This window comes from Mycteria americana, chromosome 2 (assembly GCF_035582795.1).
Source record: "Mycteria americana isolate JAX WOST 10 ecotype Jacksonville Zoo and Gardens chromosome 2, USCA_MyAme_1.0, whole genome shotgun sequence".
Classification (NCBI taxonomy): Eukaryota; Metazoa; Chordata; class Aves; order Ciconiiformes; family Ciconiidae; genus Mycteria; species Mycteria americana.
In genome coordinates, this window is record NC_134366.1 from 142,502,972 (window position 1) to 142,527,637 (window position 24,666).

At 40.2% G+C, this 24,666-nt stretch overlaps 1 protein-coding gene across 2 annotated transcripts in view; it reads left to right on the top strand.

The window, feature by feature from the left end:
• Window positions 1–3,508: 3,508 nt before the first annotated feature.
• PKIA (cAMP-dependent protein kinase inhibitor alpha) overlaps window positions 3,509–24,666 on the top strand; it is a 45,184-nt gene continuing 24,026 nt past the window's right edge. The window contains exons 1-2 of one of the 2 annotated variants that reach the window (XM_075494845.1): window positions 3,509–3,720; window positions 8,505–8,643. The gene's annotated coding sequence lies outside the window, so the exon portion shown is untranslated. The remainder of the gene's footprint in view (window positions 3,721–8,504; window positions 8,644–24,666) is intronic. The other variant, XM_075494844.1, reaches the window with a different exon arrangement.

A 24,666-nucleotide genomic window follows, 5' to 3' on the forward strand; every position in this document is an offset into this window, starting at 1 on the left:
CTGAATTTCAGTGTTGCATACTACCACCAACTAGCTCATATAACTGAAATTTCCTAGGTGTCTGCTCATTTCTTAAACACTGGTACTGTCTGATAATCTCCAGCAACAGGGTACCACCTCTGACTTACAAAAATTTGAGATCTTATACCATATCTTTTCCATTACATTTAGATGGAGATTTACTCCTTTGACTTGAACATATTCTTTTGATTTTAATTTTACTCTGAAAACAGTAACATCTATTTGTATACATTCATTCATTCCCCTTCACTGTTTTTCCTTTGTTCCACCCTTTACTCCAGCCAGCAATTATCAGGAAAACAAAGTACTCGGTTTGAGGGAGAGAGCCTAGATTTTTCACCCCATCCTCACTAAAAAAGAGCTCAATTTCTTCATTCCAGGATTTCTTCACATTTTTACAAGTGATGCACCTTTTACTATTTATTGTTTATTTTCAAAAACTAATTTAATTTGAATGTTGGCAAATCTCACCTCACCCTTGTTATTTCTAACCTCTAAGACACAACTTTCTCTTCATTTGTTAGTTGACAGCCTACTTTTAATGTCTTGTTTGAAGTCACCCCCTTTGCAGTTAAGTCTGGAGTTCCTCCCTATACATTGTTATGCTCACTTATTAAAGAAATTTCCAAGCTTTCTCCATATTCAGCTGTTCAACTGATTTCCCTAACTAATTCCTTCTATTTTCCCTACAGTGTACCTTTTTAAAGCTGAAATGCTTAGATTTCAATCAATTTGCATTTATATTTCAAGTTATTTTAAACTGATTGAATCCATGATTACTAAATCAAAAATTATATTATCTGAGTAGAAAAGGCTCTCTGAATGTTGCTAAATGATGCACACCTGCATGTTTTTCTACTAAAATCAAATTCTATAAGTGTCTCGCCCATGTGTCCTTCCTTTTTTTTTTGTAATTATGTATATTGAATAGTACTAATTAATACTCTTGGGCCAGAAGCATTTACTTCTCTTGATTCTGAAATTTACTGCTACCAAAGAAATAATAATAATAATAATAATAATAATAATAATAATACTTACTTTTGTACAGATCAAGGATTTTCTAGTACACTAATCATTTAGTGGATTGTGTTAAGTGTTGCTGAACCATGTAGCCCAACAGAAGAGAGGCTGCCATGGCTCCATTTTCCTAGGTCTAGTCAGTAGCAAGTCTGAACACATATTCCTAATAGGCACACACACACACACTATGTATGTATACACAAATATATGTATAAATATGCACATGGCCAACCACACAGATCAACACAGACACACTCAAGCAAACACCGATGGCATGAACGGCGTAATCCTGTCCTCTCTGGCATGGGTCCCCATGACCTGAGGTGTGACTTTTGCTGCTGGCACTTACACCCCTCACACACATGCACACAGAACAGGGAGTCCTCTCACCCAGTAAAAGAGTTAGAAATAGAGCTTAGTGAGAAGACAGGAGAGACTGCGCTGATCAGGCACAGGGCATAGCCAGACAAGTGTACTGACCAGCAGCCTGTTTACACAGGACTAGCCCTATTTACCTCCTCATCCCACTATTTTCCCCACACTTGCTTATTCCCATATCCCCTTGATCCCTTCCTTTCCCTGCCTTTGGTTCTTGCCCTGAACATCCCATAATAAGCCCTGTACAATCCCAAAATGCTCTTCCTATTATGCATCCCATAATGTGTCCTGTACCCCTAGGCAGTAACCCCCTCAATCTGTGAGGTGACATATAGAGCTTTTTGGTTGACTGCCAGGTGTTCCGCCCAGCCCCATGGGGCTGAGGGTCCCGTGGGACAGCCCCGGGAGGGGCTGGGCAGGGGCTCCCTTTCTCTGACCCGGTTATTGGGGCTCCCCCGCCTGCCCACATGCCCCTGAGCTCCTCTGTGTATGTGGAGATGAGCCTTTAATCACCTAAACTAACACACTGTAAACAGAGATTAAGTATCACTGTTGAAATGCTGCCAGTGCTGCACATTCAGGTCTGCAATGCCAATCAATAGGAGAGGTGTAAACAGAAGCAGTCCAGTTAGTGCAACTGTGGGTCTGCACAGGCACGGGGAATCAAATCAAAGGCACTGGCACAGTTAAAAGCCTTACCATAACCACTATAAAAACGAACACAATGAGTTTCCAAAAGGAAACTAAGGCTCAGCATTTTTATATTTCATCTGAGAGACAGAGATTAAGATCCTCACCTTAATGAGATTCCTCTCCCCTTTTCTGCTTTCCTCTACTGCTACAGACAACCTTCCTATCTATACCCGGGCCACTGAAGCAGCTCTTCTCCTGTTTCAGATCTCACCACCATGGAAAATATCAACGTTTCCAACTCGGGTCTACTCCAAAACCTTGCTGAGGCACCACTTGGCTACCCGGTCAACAGAGCAGGCGCAGTGCCTTGCAAACATCTGTGCTCACATTTGTGTTTTCCTGGCACCTCATCCAGCAGGACTTTTCTTGACTAGGCACAACCTTGCCTTACTCGCGAAATACGAAGAGCTCTCGGACTACAACGATTTGGTGACATGCATACCTATCTGAACCAGACTGCCTGGGGTTATTTATGCAGCAACATAGCTGTGCTTGTCCTGCACACGGGACGGGTTTCTGGGATTGTAAACTGTGACAGGAATCCAGCCTTCTTTTATGAGCCTGTGAGTTACCCGGTACGTGCACTGCACTCTGTAAGTAACAAAAATAGACATGCTGCCTACTGGTGGATCTTAAAAATATCAGGACGCCCTTGGTGAGGAAGAAGTGTGTCCCGGTGACCTTGAACACAGTGCCTTTACTGCTCTCCCCTCCCACGCACAGAGCAAGAGCCACTAGCAAAGAAACTCCCCTCCACCCCAGAAACAGCTGCATTTTTTAGGGGCACAGCCTGCGGAGCGCTTGCGCGCCCTGAGGCCGGGAGGGGAGGGAGAGAGCTGGGCGCCCACACACAGGCATGAGGGATTATAGCGGATTTTCCTTCAAAACAGAGACACGCACACAAAGCTCTCCGGGGGGGAGGCTCTCCCCTGGCTCCGGCCTTGGCGCTGCGGGAGCCTGCCCTCCCCCGTTCCTCGCCGCTTAGCCCGGTACGACCAGGTGGGGCAGGGCGGCGAGGCCTCAGCGCCAGGCACGGGGGCTGCGGTCGGAGCGGGCCGCGCACCACCGGCCGCCGGGCGGGAGCGCCGCGCTGCCCACAGCCCGCTGGGGGGACTCCCGAGAGGGGAAGGCTGGCGCGGGGCGGAGCGGCCCATCCTGCCGCCGTGCCCGGGGAGGGACCCCCGGCCCGCAGCCGCGCCGCCGGGGGACCCTGCTGCCCCTCGCAGCCTCCCGGGCAGCAGGGTGCGTGTGGTACCCGGGAGTGCCGGTCCCATGGGTGGCGGTGGAGCGCCAGGGCCCCGCGGGGCTCGGGCGGCCGGGCGGAGGGGCCGTCTCCCCCTCCGCGGCGGGAGCGGAGTGCGGCGGCCCGGGGAGGGGGCGGGGAGGATGACTTCATGCCGCCGGAGCGCCCTGAATTTAGGAGCAGCAGCTGCCGCCGCCGGCGGCGGGATGTGGGGGTGAAGTGACAGCGGGACCTGCCGCCGGCTGAGGGAGAGGCCGCGCCGGGCACCCCGCTCCGCCGAGCCCAGGGGCTCCGGGCCGCCACAAGCAGCCGCTGCGGGAGGGAGGGAGGGAGGAAGATGCGCTGAGCCGGTCGCTGGAAAGGTGAGCGGGAGCTGCTGGGGGCGTGTGCGGGGGCGGGCGGCGAGAGCCGCGGCGCTGCCCGGCTGGGTAGCCGCGACGTTGCCGCTGCGAGCCGCCCGCCTTGGCTCGCCCAGCCGCCGGGGCCGCTGCCTGCCCGCTGCGAGCGCGGGGAAGGCCGGGCTGGCGGCCCGGGAACCAGCCGTCGTGCTGCGTGCGCGCAGGCAGGGTCTGGCGCTGTGCTGAGGCACGTAGCTTCCTTCTCCTTCCTTCTCCTGTGGTTCCCTCCAAAAGCAGAAAGGCTGCCCGCTCAGAAGCGCCACAGTGTTGCATTTTATCTTTTATTGCCGGGATGTGCAGTGGCTCCGTGCCAGCTCTCTGCTCAGCAGCCCGGGCTGCTTCCTTTACCCTTGTCAGGAGGGATTCACTCGCGTGGAGGGGGCATTTTGTGGTGGCGTAGCACAGGAGGGGCGCGAAGGCGGGAAGGACTGTGGAGCACTGCGACAGGTGCAGGGCTGCGCTCCGGCTTTCCTCTTGCTCTCTCCGGTCCGACGTGCGTTCCGCAAGTGACGGGGAAGACATCTTAGGGCAGAAGGGTTTCAGGGGAACAGAAGAAAAAAAGGATGTTTTCTCACTTACGTTCCTGGATTTGGAAGTTGCTTCACAGGAAACTAAAGGGAGTATAGAAGAAGTTGGAGAACCAGCCCGTATACCAAAATGGATTCTGTTGACTTTTTCGGGGACTTCTGTTTGTGGTTTTTTCCTTATTCCATTTTTATCATCTAGCACAAGGTTTGGGACAAACAAAATAGCAGCAAAATTCAAATGCCTTTGTTTGCTAAATGGAAGAATTAGTGAGTTGCTCTTCCATCACATCACCTTCAGAAGCGGAAAAACAAGAGTATATGCAGCACTATAGCTTGGCCATTGACATTGCACATGGTTTGTGGTATGTACACAGGTCTTAACATTAGATGAATGGTCTTTTGGAGTTGAGCAGAACGGGAAAATCTGCCTGGCCTGTGTCTCTGTCTGATATGTTGGTGATTTTTGGTTTTGTTTTTTCTTTGTTCTGCTCTAAAAAAGGTTGCTCTAAAGCAGGCATGTCAATACAGGAGGCTAGGGTTGGCGTGCAGAGGCAGATCATTAGAATGAGCACTATCTGCATGTAGTAATGGTTAATGGCTCTATGTGGTTTGGTTTGGAAGCGAAAACAATGATTGTGCCTCTGGGAAGAAAAGGATAGGGTATTCATCTGTTCCTAATGAAAAAAGGAAGCAGGATATTGGAAGCTGAAGGTTACTTTATTCAATGTCTATTTACTTGTATGTTCATCTTAAAGGATCCTGTTATCCTGTGTGTTCACAGAGCAGCTCATGCAGTTGTGGGATCCCCAGTCGTGGTTGAAGCCTCTGGTCGTGGCACTAGAGTGATAAAAGTAACACTTAGGGAGGTAACAGGCAGTTGCTTGGTCTGTTGTCATTATTTCTGGGAAGATGTTTAAATACATGTATTTGCCTCAGTACTGTTGCTGGGTACGCAGAAGGTGAATGATGGCTGCAGAGACAGGAAATGTGTATAAAAGACAACTGAGGCTTCATAAGGCTGAAACAAAGAGTGACTGGTGAATTGCAGTGTCAGAAATCAGTTCAACAGACAAATCTTTGCTCTGAAGAACAGTGACCCCGTATAAGCTTGTTCCTTTTAAGCATTCCATGGCACATCCAATGTATTCTAGAAAAAAATTCTCATTCCATCAAACCTGTATCTTTCATCTACCAAACGTTTACTTTGTTCCTGTAAAACACTTGGGAGTCTGAGTTATGAAATCTCTACTGTTTTTTCCTTTCTAGAAAAGAGCATGGCTGGCTGTCTCAGAGGTTGCAATGTTGTAGTCATTTGCTGATGTCTCCTGTAATTACCATTGGCTGGAAAATGAAACTATGTAGCTGAGTTCAGATACTTCTCATATTAGTCCACCCATTCTATATAAAGTCAATCTCTTTACTGAAAAGAGCATCAAGTAATGGTCTCCCATTCTGTTATTGTAAATACAGGGTAGTATGAGTACTCGCTAATGTTGACACATTAGTGCAGTAAATTTAGCTGTTTGTCCTTCCTGGCAAACCTAAATAATGTTTCAAAAGACTGTTAGTTAACATTTTTTAAAACGATGTGGTGGCAGGGATGAAGGAGTAGTTGACCAAGAGCCATACGTTATCATACATGTGAATGTACATCTGATTGGTTTGATACTGAAAACTTGAATTGCTTTTGTTTTTATCTTATGTGTACTCCCAAGGCAGGTGGTGTAATCATGGAAAATGCGTGAGTGCTTGTGTCCATAGAAAAAACATGTATATATAATTATCAGTGTGAATTTAGTTCAATGGTGTAATTGATGTAAATCCACTTCCTACAGACCTTGCTTCCAGAACTCCTCTTCCTCCTTCTCTTACACTAACTTCCATACCTCTGCCAAGCAAAGAGAAGTATCTTTATTGTGGTTAATCTGGGGCAACAACCCCGCTGACTGGAAGAACAGTCTAGTTGGCCAGCTGGTTGATGCCAGACAGACTGGGTAGCAGCTGAAATTTAGCTGCCTTTTCCTCAGAGGGTCTGCTATTTTGGAACTCTTCATCTGGGTTAGTTCTTCAAATTTGTAAGAGCTTAATTATCTTTGAGATTTTTAGGCCACAGTCAGCCTTTGAACTGGCAGGTTCATTTGACCAAATTTATGAGTGGGGGCCAGATGGGTATGTTTGCATAAGGCTTGTTTCCTTAGGAGAACAAACTGGAAACCCAGTATCCTTGAATGTACTTGAAGTTGCAGAGGTTTGATTTCACCTGTGGTCCTTTCCAAGGGCTGAAATGACAGTTCAGTTGATATATTTTATCTTATTATGAGAATGTTTAAAGCTGATGTTTCTAAGTGCTGTTTGAACTAACTGAAATAACCACATTTCAGAGCAAGCATGTAATTTTTCAGTTATGTTGTTACTAGGCTTTGAGTTGGTTTGTTTTCCTCAAATTAAGAATTCCTTAAAGGAAGTCTTGAGCAGAATGTGAGTGGACAGATATTATCCAGTGAACTTAAGACTACCTACTTTAGCATGTGCAAACAGTCAAGAGTATTTTAACAGTAATGATACCATTTTTTCTTCTGAAGAACAAATGCATTGACACTTTCTAAATGCATACCCTTTATGTGTAGCAGCTAACATTTCTAGGTGAGAGAAAATATCCATCTGAGAAATAAATGCCAGGCATAAACTTAAACTTTGTCTCCTACTATGCAGATGAATTTCATGTTGGATTCTTTAATTATTGTCAATAGAAGATCTTTATGTGAGTGGTCAGTCAACTGCAAAGGTAGCAATTGTTAAGGAGAACTAAGAGTGTTATCCATTTATAATAGTGGTGGGAACAAGGCAGACATCTTTTTATCTTGTAATCAAGACTTACTAATCGAGTAAGTCAGCACTTCACAACCCAGGTAATGAGCCCCTGAGTTTAACATCTGAAATAAGGAGACAGAAGTGCAGAGTTCATGTATGCTTCTTGCAAAAGCAAGGTGATCTAAGCCTTTGTCTTGAAGAGGACTGCGTGTGAGAGCAACACAAGCGTGAATCCATTTATATGTATTAACTTCGTGATGCATTGAGAGACTAGTTTCGAGAAAGTCTTCATGTTATATATACTCTTACAAAATGACTCTATTAAAACAACGTTATAAAAGAAAGCATCTGATTGTACAAGAACTGTATGTTTCCAGTATATATCCCTGTCCATAAATTTAAACATATCGGAGGAGAAAGTAACACAAAATGGACTCTCTCATAGGAGAGTTGGTGCAAATGTCCCAGCCAAATGCCAGATCAAACAATTTCATTTTTCTTTCTTTAATTCATATGGTAGAACCAATAAGATATGATAGTGTTCTTTGTCCTCCCTAACATACTGAAGATAAGCTGCATTTCTGAGCTGGCTGCATTTCTGTGGTGGTAAAATGATTCCAGGGTATCTCTGCCCTTCTTTCCTGGAGTGAACCAAGTATAAAACATGAACTCTGCAGAAGAGCTGCAGTGGGAGAATTTCCATGTCAGCCAGGGTGTAGTTCTCACTAGTAGAATTTGTTTTGTTTTCTAACCTTTATTAAAATTAATTTTTAAATTGCCTACATTACTGTTCTTTGGCTTTACAGGGTTTATGGGCAATTTAACCTGCCCTGTGTCCAGAAGTACTTTAAAGCAACTGGCTGGTCTTTGCACAGTTGTGCATCCCTTTCTGCACAATGTCCCAGTGATTCATCAGATGTAATAGGCAAATAGGTCTAACTCCAACATAGAATTTTAGTTTCTCTGACTGCTTTTTTGTCACATCTTTGTTCTAGCAACTTTTCCAAAAGACCCAAAAGTATATCAAAGTTATCTTGGCAGCTGTTAGCTAGCCTGTAAAATGTGCCGCAGCTTTAATGAGATCATATACATCTTAATATATCTATATAATTATGTATATTATTATATAATATATATATATTTGCTAACTATTCACTCATTTGCCTTCTACCTCCTACAGAATTTCCACTTACACATATGGTGAGCACATAACTGTGGTGAAACGATCTCACCACCTGTTGTTTTAAAATAGCACAGATGCCTATTAATGGTCCTTCCATGATACTATTTATAGTACATGTTAAACCTCACTTAAAATACTGTGGATCATATTGGTAAAGGATATTATTACTTCAGCAGCAGTCTTAAATTGGTTCCTGTTCAGCATCTCTACTTCTTGACTGTTTGTAGGTAGCAGAGAGGCAAACTTCACAGAAGAGTCAAAGCTATGATGCTTAATGAGAAACCTGTCAGTGAGTCCTGTACAAGGTGTTCTGTGAAGATGACCGCTGCTATTTGGATATCTGATTAACCCAAATTACTGCAAAAAGTATGAGTGCACTGATTCTCTACACTCAGTCTTGATCTCAGTTGACGTGAACTCCTTCAGGCCAAGGCTCAAAAGCAGAGTTTTCACACTTCAAAGTAAGGGAAAATAAATAATAGCAGAACTTGTGCCTTGATCAAGAGTGTCTCCTAATATTTTTTTGCCATGGAAAAGTCTGTTCTAAACTGACTAAACTGAATTTATGTAAACAAATATTTCATCAATTCCCTGTTTTCTTTGTCCAATCTGAATGATTTGGTTCCTCAACTTTACTTTCAAAGAATTTCTAAAGTTCTGCCTAATATTTCTGGTCTGTAACTCTCTAGATTTGTCTTTGAATTTTTTTTTTTTTCCTAACCTGGTCAAAGTAGAAATTAAAAATCTAATTCTACTTTGAAATGATCTGTCCACAAGTGGACCAAGAAAAATTCTTTTTGTTAAGTAGCAGTTCGCTATCATTCTCACTTCACTGAGATGTAAATTTAAAAGGGCATTCAGAATAAACAGACTCTGATACTTTCAAAATTCCCAAGATGCTTGCTTTGAGGCACAGAAAGTTCTGATATCTGCATGTTGCTAGTGAATTCCAAGAAAACACTATTATACGCTGCAAAGAATATGTAACAAGAGAAGGAATGAAAGATGTGTCTTAAGTTTAGCAAAAGGCCTTAGGAACTACTAGGGTGAGAGTCTCTTTTGGTTTTTTGTTTTGGTTTTTTTTAAGTGACTTTTTAAATACATATGGAGACTTTTTTTTTCTGTCGCGCATGACATTTGGCATTGATTGGTTGGGTTTTGTGTAGCTAGTAAATTAAAAAATAGTTGTTCACACTATAATGATGACTGTCAGGTGCCTGTTCAAACTGTATAGGATGGACAAAAACCTCTTCTTACTCAGAAAAGCTGTGTAGCATATCACTATAGACCTAGCCTGTAAGAATATGAATCTGCTATTAAAATAAGACCACTGGCAAAATTCCAGTAAAGGATGCTTAGAGAAGTAATGCATAAATTAAATGGAGTAATCATCTTTTGATACAGTCTCCCAGTGTTTAGTGCTCAGCATTGATTAGGAGTTTCATGAGCTCAAAGTAATGTTTGCGCTATTACGTTTAATCGCAGAGGGCATCGTGTCCTCACTGAGTGTGTTCAGTTGATCTGATTTATAATTCGCAGCCTCCACAGTATCCTTTGGCACTTAAACGATTCAGTGCATGTGGAGTGTAGGGAAGTCTCTTTGGTTTGCCTTAAAATTTGTTGCCTAATGATTTAATTGGGGGCCCTTTTAATTGTCATGATGTGAGAAATGGCAAACGATTGTTTCCTTTTCAGTTTCTCACTAGTCATGATTTCACATATCTATCACATTCTCTTTTTCCTCAAGAACAGAGTCGTCGTGGTCTCTTTACTCTTTCTGCATATGTAGACTCTGTTCCATATCTGATTGATTCTTTGTCACTTTTTTTATATACTTCCCGCAAATTTATTTCTGATGTGCAATGGTCAGAACTTGGGAACTCTGCTTAGTAGCATGATAATTCCTGTTTCTGTTCCATTCCTTTCCTAGCTCTTTTTATTATGCATATTTTTTCCAGTTATTAATTACATGTTTCCTTTGGGCTGATCTCTTTTGTCGCTGTTAGGTTAATTTTCATTGTAGGATCAGTACAATAATATGTTTGCGTTGAGACTGGAAGGAACTGGTGCCATTAGCAGGAGACATAAAAGTTGATAGCTGGATATCAAAAATGTGCATTTTAAATGTATGAAAGAACAAACTGTAGTGTCTAGCCTTAAGAGATTCAGTCATAAACTCTCCCATTGTTTTGTGTTACTCTTCTTTTAAAATAGTAGGATGATGGCAGCTATACTGATTTGGGCTAATGTTTGTGAGCTCAGACATGGCAAGCAGAAAATAAGAGAATAGGATTTGCTAATGCATATAAGAATTGGAACATGTGAAAAAATTTCAAACTAAAAGGCAGGCATAACGTGAAACACTTTATTTAAAAAAAAAAAAGCCTAAAAATAGACTGCTGCATTTTAAGTAATTGTTATTTGTAAGGTCTCATGGAGTCAAAGCATGATGAGAGATTTGAATGGAGTATGCATGAATATAAAAGCTGTATGACTCGAGAAAGAGACATAGTTTATCAAAATTTATTACAGCATGCCTGAAAAGCCTAAGGACACCACAGCTTTTTATCAATGAAGTAAGCCAATTTTATCATATATTTGTTTACATACAGGCTAATAATGTTTACATTCAGTTCTTAGACAAACACCAAAACCTTTTCCAAGCAGAATATTTATCCTGAATAGGGAGTGCTCTGAATTATCCTGGATAGCTAGAGGCCTTGTTGAATACTTCTTTGATGTGTTTATTTGCCTGCAGGGAGTTCAGGTGTTGATCTGCTGAATGGCAGCTATAATATTATAAGGTAGTAAAGAATTGTATAATGCCAGTGTCATTCACTCTGAGTGACAATGTGCAAAAATAATGCCACCACCACTACGTGTCCTTTTAGAGTGTAATTTTTGTATCTATACCTAATGAGGTACTACTAGGACCTGACTGGGGCAATGGCAATATTCTCTTGAATTTTACAAAAGCAAAAACACTGATAAATGGTGAAAAACAGGTGCACAGCCTTCACCTATCCCCAACACATGCACAGAGCATCTCCAGAACAAATAATGTTTGAATGGGTATTTATAGAAGATGAACATGATAGCCATGCACCCAGAGGAACACAGATACTGTGTAAGAAATGTGTGTAACATCACTTCCTCACTGATACTTTAGTATTCATTATATGTTCATATAACAATAGGCTTTTAATATATAGAAAGCTAATAATGGGGAATGATTTCATCAGCACATAAGGAAGGAATTGCATGAAGATATTTTGCATGGTATAATGCATTAGCTAATTGTCACTCTAGAAGAAGATACTTTTCAGTTGTACACTCTGCACATTTACGCAATTGCTGTACAGACCAAAGAGCAAGAAGAAGCATTTCTGTTATCCTCTTTTTCTCAGATACTGGGGAAATGTATTATTTATGTAGCACCTCTCATCATGGAAGACCTCAAACACTTTAAAGCACTTCCATTTTCATTGACAACATTTGCAAGTAAGGGATGAAAGCTGTTATTTAAACATTGTTTTCCCACAGTTGTAGAGCTGATAAGACTGCAGATCAGGGAGTTATTTATGCTAATCTCCAGAAAAAGGTACTGATTTCTGATGACTGCTGCGGCACACTGAACCATGCTATTTCCTTCCAAGCAGAAAATTCTTTCCTATCACTTTTGTGCCTCATAGAAGCAATTTTTGAAGGCCATTCATCCGTTACAGACTGCAGCTCTGCTGCTTAAGCAGTGTTTCTAGTGGGACAACACACTATGCAAATGTATTTTGTGTAAGTCTTACTAGATTCTCCAAGTATACTCTTCATTAGCATTTCTGTTCTTCCATCCTCCTCTAGCCTTCTTGGTCTGGCTAAGCCAGGCACTGGTACTCCATTTGCAGGTTTTGCAAGTATATTTTTTTTTTACTGAATTTTGTCAGTAATTAAAATTTTTGAGCTTATATTTGGGTCTCTCTTGGTAGCACAGTATTTTATGAATATGTGTTCTTAACTACTCTCTCATACATTTATTTGGAGACTGACAGATTGCATAGCTTAAACAAATGCATATGATTTCTTAAGCAAACTACAAGGCAGGATTCTAGAAAGAAAAAAAATTTATCACTGTTCTGGGGTCAGCATCCAAATGACTGCCTGTCTTCCTGTGGTGGTATGTTGCATTAATTTCCTATTGCAGTGGGAGGAAAAAGTGCCAAAACCACTACAAGCTTCCCCTGTTTTCCAGGCTGTGTGATCTGAGCCAATTACTGAATGTCATGTGTTCTTTGAGTCTTAGGCAGCACCTGAGCATCTTGTTTTGGCGTCTAGGCACGCTTTTGGCAAGTAAGCTCTTCTGTCCAGCTCCTCCTGAGAGGAGCAGTTGCCTGTGTCTCTGCACTTAGTAGTGATTCATTACAGTCTCCTCTCAGGGCTGCTCTTCAGCATCTTCTTTCATAATTCTATTCTTGTATGAATTTTGGTGACATGTATGGGGGTTTTGAGGGTTTTTTGTTTGTATGGAATGTGTATAAGAAGGATCAGAGTTGCAATCTTTGCTTTAAGTTAAACAGTGTCTGTGAATGCTGCTGACCACTAGAACAGTTTCGTACATGACTGTTAAACTGTTGCTAAGGATTTTGGTACATTTTTGGCTTGTGTCAACTTGTTTTCCCAAACAAGTCCAAAACTTGGTCTGGGAATTGGTGTGGGTTAGGTGCCATTTCCCAGTAGGCAACTTGAATGTTGTTTAGAAAATAAATTCTCCTATTAGAAGCCTTTTAGTTTACCTGACTTTCCCTTTCTGTGGTTGCTGCTGAGGTAGGCCAGATTTTCAGCTGATTTGTCTGGCTTTTCTCTGTTCAAACTGATGAAAACAGTGGAAGCTTTCTGTGCATCCTGTGAGATCTGTCTTTCAGCTGATGTTCCTTCTGTGACACTCTTCTTGAACACTTACTTAATCATATCTGCTGTTTGTCCTGCTGAAGAAATTTCAACTTTCCATCCCCCTTTCTGAAGTATTTCTGTTCTGCTCAAGAGAGCAGTAATTCCAGTGAAGTGTTCTAATTCATCTCTGTTCTCTGAGCACATTTGAAGGCCTTGTCAAGAAAGGCAGATATACGAAATAATTTGGAGTCTCATGGCTTTCATAGAAACAGTTGTAGAGGCTTTCAAAAGTTTTACTCTCTACACGGGTTTATTTTGTGTTAAAGTGTGATGGGAAAATCCAAGAGAAGTCAGTTTAGCACCTCAGTTTTGTTGATTCTCACTATATAGTGGTAATTCATAAAAGTAATTAACATTCTGATAACAGTGTCCAAAATACTAGGCTTTTATTTTCACCAAGGGCTGTCTCTCTTAACAGATTGTTATGTAAGTTAGGGACACAGATGCGGACAGGTTGGAAAGGATAAAATAAACAGGAGTTAACTGTCACCAGAAGAATGGGAGGGTGGATGTAGTGAGGGTCTTTCTGCATAAGTCAAATATAGGACTTAAACTTCTTATTTGTGTACGCATACTAATGTTGATATGTCAGTTGTTTGTCCAGTGGGTGAGTTTTTTCCTCCTCCTCCACACAAAGTGCCTTCTCGGTGGAACTAATGAGTGTGAGACGAATATGAGGGAAGAAGTGGTTCCTCTTATAAAGATTAGTAATAGCAAAATTTGAGTAACCAAAAGTAAAGGTAGCTGTGATCTCTGCTCTGAACTTTTCCTCTCCTTTTTCTTTTCTGCATATGTATGTATTTGGGTGGTAGTCAGGTGCTTCTATCTTATAGTTTGAGCATAAAGACTTCTTACAAACTAAGGAACAAAGGCATCTGTGTTGGGTGTTTTGTTTTGCTTTTCTTTTAGGTTCCTACTTTTCTCTCCAACTAACCAGCTCATTTAAAGCTTAAAATCTTACACTTGGCATGGAGGCTGTTTATATTCAACCCAGCTGATGTATCACTAAATGAAAAAGTATTCAGGGAAGCATGAAAAGATTCAGTAGGATTAGATAGCAAAGCATAAGGGTTTATTCCATGCAGGAGCAGCCTTTGAAAGTTAAAAGCAAGCTAAAGAAAGAGGCATTAATTGTGGGAAGTTAACATGTAAAATGGGAATCAGAAGAGAAGATTCTTCAAATCCTTTCAGCTACTGAAAGCATTGAATCGGAGGTCTTCAGTTTACAAGTGATCAAGTACAAAGAGAGATAGAAAAGAAGCCTATTGATAGAGTAAAGAAAAATTGTTGAAGTCGGTGTTATGCACCTCCCCATAATCAGCTGTCTGTGAAAACTGTCTCTTTTCTCCTACCCTTGCGTGTGGTTTTAGACATATTTGATTAGAATTGTTGGTTATTTAAGGTGGCATGGATGACATCTGAGAGTGAGACATAGATGAAGTCAGTATCCATGTGCTTCCATAAATAAAGAAGGTTGCATGCAAGGCCTTGCAGAATGCTGGCCTGTCTGTTAACAGAAAGGACTAACTATTCACAAGTTTAATTCAAGTCTTCTTCCTTCAAGCACTTTGTTGTTCAAAACCTAACAAAAGCAGAACAGAGGTCACTTTCTCTTTGTGTCTCTCCTTCCCTATTTACTGACTGCTTCAAGAGCTTCACATAGAACTTTACAAAAGCCAGAATGTGTTTTCATTGTCACTTGCTTGGTTTCACCTGGGAAATCTGCACACAACTATACCTGACGATGATCAGTTACTCCTGAAGGATCCTTTGTCGTCCTTTGAAAATCCTTTTGTCTCTGAACACAAGAGGAATTAACCAAGACTGGAATAAGCTCTAAACTGCCGAGTGCCTCACCATCTGCACTTGGATCATCCACAGCACACCTACTTGGACTGTGAACAAGTACATGTCCTTTCCATGGAAACTGGAATGGTGATGCAGAGAATGGGAATGCCTAGGTCTCATCCTGACATTTAATCATGACAAGTCTGCAAAGTACTCGTGAAACATGCGACTTCAGTGTAACTGGGATCTCTTTTTTGGTCTCACTGACTGGCATGTTTTGCTGCTTTTTCTACAGGCAAGCTTTTTTTGGAATTTATTATAATCTCAAAATGACAGAAGTTACTCTACTACCTGCACTGAGCAATACTCCAGCCCTATTATTTGCTGGAGCAGCTCCAGCAGGATCTATCAGACAGTATGGCTTAGCCCTAGTCTTCTGAAAATACCTGTTTTGGCAAGTAATTTCTATTTCCACAGTTGCTTGGGAGAGGAAGTGTTTGGTGCTTTCTCATCTGTTTGAAGCAGCAGGAAAGGTACATACTTACATGTGAGGCTTGTCTCAACATGCAAATGTTCTGCCAGGTACTTTGAGGGAGATAAAATGGCTTTATTCAAAGGGAGGCTTTATTTCAAATAACCCATTTCAGAAAGAAAGTAGTTTACCAACTTGTCACTTGTAGTCTTCACTATTTGAAGTGCCTTTCTGACAAGAAACTTCATATAACAACTGAAATAATTTTGACTCCTTCCTCAAGCTTGTTAGGAGAAGACATAGGCAAGAAAGAATTTTTATCCCCAAGGGAGACTTCTCTACAAGCCTTCGGTGAAGTCCATCTTATCTTGTAATGACATCTGTGACCAGTTTGCTAGTCTGTTACTGTAACTATGCTTACATAAGCTACCAAAAAGAGTGGAATTTGTTTGTCTCGCATTGTTGGGTACCACTTGCTCAAAAAAACCCAATAGTGCCACCCATATTTAAATTAAACTGTCCACCATTCCTTCGTCCATCTCCTGTACTCTTCACTCGAATATTTTGGAATAGCAAGGAAATTGCAGGAGTCAAAAGAAAGCTAATATAACCTCTTTTATGAAAAAGGATAAATATAATCACTTAGTTACCAAGGTGTATTGATCTGATATGAATCCCAGGCAAAAGAGTAGAAAAAGTGATATTCTTTTCACTTATAGCTTTGAAGGACAGGATTATAAGTAATGCAAATCACTGATGGTTAATGGAAAAAAGATCCTGTCAAAGAGACCTTGACATGCTGGTTTTATATATTTTGGAGGTTACAAGTTTGTCTAAAGGAAATAGGCTTAATAGTGTATTCTACTGAGTGAAAACTGAAGCTATTTCATGTCTGCCAACTCAAACACCTCTTTTATGTTACCTGCCAGGTTTGCTAGTTAGCTCCAGATGCTAGGCAACACAGTGGTAGATAGTTAGAACAGAACGTACCACATCATATGGTTTGCTCATATATGAACATAAGTTCATACCTATGTCTTACCCACTGAAACGTTTTTGTACCTGTCATATAGGTGTGATGAATGTCTTCCCAACAAATTTGTGGTGGTGTTTAGATCAGTACTGGCCCAGACTGTAAGCAGCTGCTTCTGGGTTCACTGTGAAAAGATTTCTAAAAGATGGAGTACTTAGAAGAGTCTTATCTGCTCAGAAAATACCGATGAGTATCTATCTGACGATGAGTATCTATCTGACGATGAGTATCTATCTGACGATGAGTATCTATCTGACGATGAGTATCTGTTTTTCTCTTTCTTGCTCAGTCGCTGCAATGGTCTGCAATATGTGTGGGTGTTCCCTTACCTTTCTCTCTCCTCCCTGACCTCCCCCCACACCAAGAAAGAAAACCAAGGGGGAACTTTTTCCTACAGTAGAAAGTAGAAACAGAATTCAGAAGTGGTCTAAAGAACTGTGAATATCTGGAGAGCTACATGATTTTGTACAGCTTCCATATTTTTACCAATGGAAAAATTTGTTTTCCTATTGATAACTTACCTTGACACACAAACATTCAATCTTTCTCTTAAAATAAAACTTTGAAACCAAAGAAATGCAAATTAAGTTTACTTGTTCAGAAGTGTTGGTAGTCAGAATGTTGTTTAAATATAGCAAATTTGTCAACAGTACCCTAAAATACCTAAAAAGGCTCACTAAGCATGTTTGTTAGATTAATTCAGAGACAGCACAAAGAGGATTAAGAGTTCTCCCAGGCCATCTTAAAGAGCTGTATGACTAGTGCTTTTTTGGGTATGGTATATATATGTAATGCATCTGTCTTCATGTTCATTGCAAATTTATGTATTAAATCCACCAAAATGGTGGATTTATGTATGGTGGATAAATGGTGGATAAATCCACCTCCTGCTGGAAAACTATGAAACTGCTGGAACACTGAAACTGGGCATTTCTGTTTCTTTCCATATGACTCATCACTTTGTTTGCCTAATTTAAATGTTTTACACCTCATTAATTGCTTGTGATTACATTGTGTGTCTTGATTCTTTCTACTTTGTTTGTACTGGACAATATGAACTTTGTTTTATTTGTCTTTTTGCATTTTGAACTTTGGTACAGACTGTTCTCTGTTACAGCTCCTTGTTCCATCTACAACAGGGTAAGATTCTTCCAGACATCAGCATGTTGCCTAAAAATCAAGAGGGGGGCTTAATGTCACATTATCTTCCCTACTTCTCTTGTAATAAATGTAATGAAGACTTGACTGCTGTGAAAACAGAAGACTGCCAGCTGTGCCATATGCATGTTATCTAGTAGTGTGAAGAGAATCTCTTGTATAAGTTGCAGTCAGAGGATGCTGACTGGATCTTTCAAATTAATTATTGAAAATGGCATGAAAAACACAAGAGGAAGAAATGCAAAAAAAAGTCACCAATTATAATAAAATATTTTGAGGAGTCTCTGAGAAGCAGCTTTTAAAAATATAAAACAACAACAAAAAAACCCTAATTTATAAACTACTTGTTTGTCAGTGCTGTGGCCGGAACTCCATATGAGAGTTGCCTTTGTAGAACCCTTTGTCTTCAGCCTCTAGCAGTTCCAGCTCACTTTGTTCTTGCACCCCTCCCCTTTCTTTTTGTTTTCCCTCAAAGTACAGAGATGAAGGTCAGCTCTGTGCTCTGGACCATATGTCTGAGTGATTGCTTCATACTATACATCTATTGCTTTTTTCCCTAGCTTCTTTTACAAATTCATAGTTCAAAAACAAACTCACTCAAAGGCTTTGAAAGTTTGTAATTGCAATATACTAATGAGGAAACCTCAATGCAAAAAGGCATTATCATGTTGGTTTTTCCAGATGCTGCTAACAGATGGAATTTCTTACTTTTTTATTTTTCTGCTTCAGAAATTGATTTTAAAATAAGATATTATTTCAATGCCTGTTTGCCCTGTGTATTCCTAGGGCTTTCTCTTGTATGCCAGTTTATAATGGAGATCATCATTCTGCCTTCTGTCGTATGCTACCCAGCTTGTAGATAAGATATACATGTAAGACTTTATTAGATAGAATATGTATATCTGTTAGTAGCAAAATACATAGCAGTGTTTCTCTTTCAACTACCACCAAGCTCAAGGCCAAAGAATGTGTGTTCTTGCAAATTGAGGAGTTAAATATGCAAATCTTCATCTTCTCTTGAGAAATTAAATATTTTTTGACTGTACAGGTAAAATCTGATGAGAATTCAACCAGTGAAAATTCTCCAGTAAAGTTAATTAAAGCTGGTATCCTGAGAACGCTTTGCATTAATTTTGTATCAGATTATGCTTCTACTTTCTGCAACCTTAATTAATCAAATCTTAATGGTTACTCAATCTGTAGCACTGTTTTGGGCTTAAAAGATATCAAGGGGCATGTTCCTAATTGAATATTGGGATCTGGGGAGGGGAGGAGTAGATATTGGTCCCTTTTTCCAAAGCGGAAATAGACTCTGAAATCTGAGCGGGGAGAAGGGAAAGAGGTAAAGGGCAGCTTGTTCTTCAGGACAAGAAATGGCAGCAGAAGGCAGACAGCAAAGTAATTAACAGGTCTTTCTCCAGAAGAGAAGGTGGCCTTTACTGTGCCTAATTACACAGACTGTAATTTAAAACATGCTGTCTTGATCTCACAGTTGGATCTTTCAGTGCCTGGTTCATGCAGGCAGTCTGCTTAAGTTTTAGGCCTGTGAGCAGATATCTAGGTAGTCTTTGCCTGAGACCACAAGCTGAGAGGACAGATTGCCTTGTGAAGAGTTAGAACTCTCATCCTTTGTGGATTAGTGTTGTAGATTAATCCTTTGTAGATTAATGACTTTGGCCTGTAATGTTAATGTTTTGAATTGTACCAGGATACAAAGGAGTATCAACTTTAGTCTAAACCTGGGCTGTTACCCTCCAGCAAGTAGAGCGCTAAAATCTGATTTTATAAACTCTGTGCAGATGTGTGATTAAAAGGAAAATATCTAGTTAGTTGTATTGTATATCAGGAACAAGCAATTCTAGAGTAGGCCAAACTGATGTCAGGGAATCGTCTTGCCAAAACTCAGTTGTGTATATAAGTTGAGGGCTGTATTTCACCTATGACATGGTGACAGTGACAACTTTTTAAACTCACTAATCATGGATTAAGCAATGTTTCTGTCAACCAGTACCCTTTGCTTCTACAGTGCTTTTAATGGGCTCTTGAGCCAAGAAAATATCTGGGAACTACATGTACCTTTTAGGAGACTGAATTCAAGACTGTAATCTTTCCTAATTTTACTTAAAAACTATAAGCACCTAGAACTGCTGGCCAGACTCTTTCTATGTGCATACCATCTGTCTCTCACCTAAGACTGTTTATGATCTGGTGACTAGGACTCTCTGATCCTAAACTCACTAAGAATGAGGCAGCAGTGTGCTATTGCAGTCATTGGGATCCCTGTGTCCAAAAGGGTTACTGACATACCAACTAAAGTTTAGCAGACGCTACCAAAACCATTATGAGGATGGGGCACATGATGTACAAGCAGGGGCTGAGGGAACTGGATTTGTTCTGTATGGAGAAGGCACTACAAGGAGATTTAACTGCACTACCCAAGGAAGGGTTATGGAGATGATGTAGACTTTTCTTGGAGGTGTACAACAAAAGGGTAGGTGGCAATCGTCACAAGTTGCAACGCGAGAAATTCCAACTACATGAAAGAGAAATCTTTTACTGCAAGAATGGTTTAGCACTGGTACAAGTTGTCCAGAGTGCCTGGGGAACCTCCATCCTTCGAGATACTCAAAATTCAGCTGGAGTCCCTGAGCAACCAGACTGAAGTTTGAAGTTAGCCTAGCTTTGAGCAAGCAGTTGTTGGACTTGATGGCCTCCTTGATGCCTCTTCCAGCCAAAGTTTTCAATGATACAAAGAGATCTGTTGATTTATTAGGTATACCTATACAGACCTAGCAGTCCTGACTCAGGGTCTGAGTTTAATACCTTCTGTGTGGAGATAGGAAAGAAGAGAATCTCATTGCTCATCTTCCATATAATATCCTCATGTCAAGGAAGGAGGAGACCTGGGCTCCAGACTGTCCTCAACCTCAAGGAACCTGAACCCATGTCCAAGCAGAGGACAGAACCACCAGTATAAAAGATATGTTGAAACTGGTTTATTGTGTACAAGCACAATTGCTTTCCTTCTGGTCCTGTGCCTTTTTGCAGACAAGAGGATGTCTGACTCTGTAGTCTTATGATTTGTACGCTGAAAACCAGAAATCCTCCACTTCTGGATTATGCTCCTTAGATTATTTTTGTTGTTTTTAATTGACTTGAGTAAAATATATGAGCAGTTCCGGAAGTCCTTCTAGCTCTAGGTGTTATACACAAGACAAGCTTTTCTGTCACTCAATGCTTATTTCACAGGAATAAGCTGATGTAAGATCATGCAAGAGACAGAGCTTCAGTTAGACCTGCCCCACATAAAGTGTCCAAATGCAGCAGAACAATACTCAAGTGCCAAGACGATATGGTTCTCAAACTTCTACATGAGGAACAGAGCTATGGCAAGCTGGTATTCTCCTGAACCTGTAAGACATGACCACAGTGTTCTTTGTGAAGAGATTGCTTTTGTTTTCATTATGCTGCCATGCAAAGTGAAATTCTCACTAAGACAATGAGATGCAAACAAAATAAGCAATTCCATATTTAGGCATTAATGTGTTTGTCATTGTTTAGTGTACCTTACTCTGGTGCAGAAAAACACATATATGTGACAACAGGCATTGCAAACTAAACTTATCCTTCTATCAAATCCACCCACGTAGAAGATATTCAAGAAAAGCTCCATCACATGCTGAAATCTGTGAAATCTAAAGGAACCCTGGGAAGTAAATTAATTTACATTAATAACTGTATATCATTCCAACTGTACTGGTGTGGGACAAGAAACAACAGAAATCAAGCAAAGAGTGTAGAACTTCATGACTCTTGGTTTTTTGTGTTGTTGGGTTTTTTTTTTTTTTTATTGTGAATGTTGCCAACACTGTTCTAGGAGACCTTGTAGCTTCCTCTCCTGAAGTGCATTCACTTTCAGTAACTGCCAAAGTCTTTCTGCACAGGCTTGTTAAGGAAAGCTAGTGGAAAATACTTCTGTTCTGGATAGAGAAAACACCTTTTTTTTCCTGAGAATCAGGAAAGATGGTATATTTGCCAGCATTGTTCCTAGTATCATAACATGAAGTAATCACTATATAGAGCACAGGGTTTTTGTCTAATCATCCTGCAGTATTAGAGTTTATACTTTGCTTTTACCTATTTATAATTCTTGCTTTCTTACAACAAAATCAGCATAGGATTATAGCTACTAAATTCTATGCTGATCTATTTGGTGTTAACCAAGATCAAGACAAGATTTTCAAGACTTCTTCACAGCAAATAGAAATAGCCTTGCAATATAGCATGTTTTTGTCTCTGTGTTTTTGGGGAAAAGATATTCAGCCTTATAACAGTATACTGAGAGTAATTTTCTTAAGCATGTGAGCTGACTTAAAGCTACTTATTCTTCTAGAAATACCTAATCAGCCCTTTGTTTCAAAGAAAGAACCTTCTCTTTATCTAGTATCAGGCATGGTTCTGTCTCTGGAGCTCCTCTGCCCTATTGTTGTTTTAGAGTGCCCAAGATTAATAGGAAGAATGCAGAAGGAAGAACCTAATATGAAGCTGAACGGAGCAAAAATTGTCTGAGTTGTAAGATTTAGCTCTGAAATACTTGATTAGTACTGTTGTAGCATCTGAAAGACTTAACGCTATGCAGCTTCATAAAAACTTTACGCAGTAACATTAGAGCTCACTGAAGTATTTGATTACATGCTTAATAATCAGACTAAAACAGTTTGCCTTTGTTGGCAATGTAATCACCATCTGTATTTAATCAAATTAGAGGTGGTGGTTTGTTTTGTTTAGCTTATCTGGTGGGGGTGTTTTTGTGGTGGTCTTTTTGGTTTTGTTTCTTTTTTCTTCAAGTTATTTAACTGGAAATTTGACTGAAAGTGTTTCAAATAAGCTTCGTTGGTTAAGAAGCATTTCTTTGGTGTTGCATGTGATGAGTGGGAGAGGTGTGGTTGTGTTTTTCCTGGGAGTGTGGGGGGTTTGTTTGTTTGGTTTTTAAAAAATAAACAAACCCCCTTCTTTCTGCTTATATTCCTAAGGTGAATACAGTGTCTGCCTTTTTCTGTGCTACTGTTTTTGTCATGAGGATGGCATAGCTCTTCATTTTAATATCCTTATGTTTTCAAATAATATCCTCTTTCAGTTGTCAGACTCTGAGAGTCTACACACCTTTACACACGCTCTGCAGTCCCGTTGTATCCCGTTTTTTTTTTTTGAAGAAAAGAAAAAAAACTCCTTCTATATTTATTTTTTTGTGGGGAAAACTTGATTAAGTTTGGTTTTACTTTCTGTTGAACCCATTAGCTTTGGTAGTCCATTAATGGTATACAGAGGTATGCCAAACAGGAGAATAATTTACTTAAAAATAGCTTTAATGGACCTAAGAATCATCATGTTATGTAATGTGGAGTTTCAGGAAACAGCCAAATTCCCTTTGACTTTATAAGTTTGCCTCATTTGGCATACAAGTCAAATGGCTAAAGGATTTGTAGTTATTCCCAAAAAACACCTTGGCACATGTAGATCACTGCTGTCTGGATACAGATGTGTTATTCCAGTAATGACATCATGCAAAATAGCTCTGTGGAAAGGAAGGGACACATGTCAAGACATGTGGATTCAGTGGTGCTTCACACAGAAGTGAAGTGCCCAGAGTGTGTGAGTCTTCATTCAAAGGTCAGCTCTGGGGAAATAGTTTTCTATTTTAATTAGCCTTCCAGATTATTGTGTTGGGTTTTTTTTTTCCTTTCAGTGTTTTGCATGTTTAAACTTTTAAAAAAGTTTATATTCAGTAATTAATAATAGAATTAAATATTTAAAAATGTCATTGATTTTAATATTTGAGTATTAGTATTTGAATAATCCCTGTAGGGGAGTTGAGCAAGAAGAGTGGCAAAATACAGAAGGGGGAAAAAATCTTTCTTGATTCTGAAAGTCATACTTAAAGACATTTCTGACAAACGGTTAACAAGTAAATTGCTTAGGGGGAGGAGGAGCATTTTGGAAAGAAAGATTTAAAATAGAAAGACACTGAGGCTGAGCCGGGTATAGTTAAGATCTCTCTCATCTGAATGTTATTTCACTCAGACTGTGCTGAAAAGTGTTTCTGAAATTAAGATACATATTGTCTTTCCACTTTTAGTTCAGCTCTGATTTCATTGGAGTCTATGATGAAAACAAATATGGAAGATTATCTGTTAGGCAAACATCAGCACTATTGGAAAATAATGGTGCTGTTTCTATGGATCATGAGAAGGCTGTAGGTATAAGTTATGTAGTACCAATGGAAAGTTTTGCTCAAGGGAAGGGTAGAAAAGGTCATTTTTGGTGGTCGGGATGGCAAATTTCAAAGACATTGCACTAAAAGTTAAAATTTACTTACCGAAAGGTTGCCTGTGAAGCACCTGTTCAATGAAGCTTTTAATCCAGTGTAAATTGGCATGTTAGAAGATGTGGGCATTAATTGCCTAGTAGTAGAAAGAAAAATGTCTGTCTTCTCCCCCACACTCCTTTCTTCCCTTAATGTTTTTTACAGTATGGGTGAATTTCTGACTTGGCTGAAATCAGTGGGTTTTTTCATCAACTTCAGGTCTTGAAGTTTGCACTATGTCTTCAGATTTCATGGGTGGTGTCCTACGTTTCAACATTACGTCAAATTTTCAGAAGTGATAAGAGGCTTGGGCTTGCTAGTTTATTTCACTACTTATCCCAAGATACTTTTTAAAAACATTGGTTCTTACTAATTTCTGAAGCATGAGGTCCTTTGTAGTATCTCATATTGGTCACCTGAAACTGCAAATACGCATCTCTACATACTGTATTCATTCACCTAAACTTGGCATGTTACTTGCATATGGGCAAGTGTCATCTTTTTACTATTGTTCTTGTAGAGTATTTAATTTTTAAACAAGCTAATCAATGCTTAGAGTTAACCCACAAGCAAACATGTCACCTCTTACAATGTGCTTGCATCCTTGGCACTTCTTGCTTTTCTGAGAGGCAT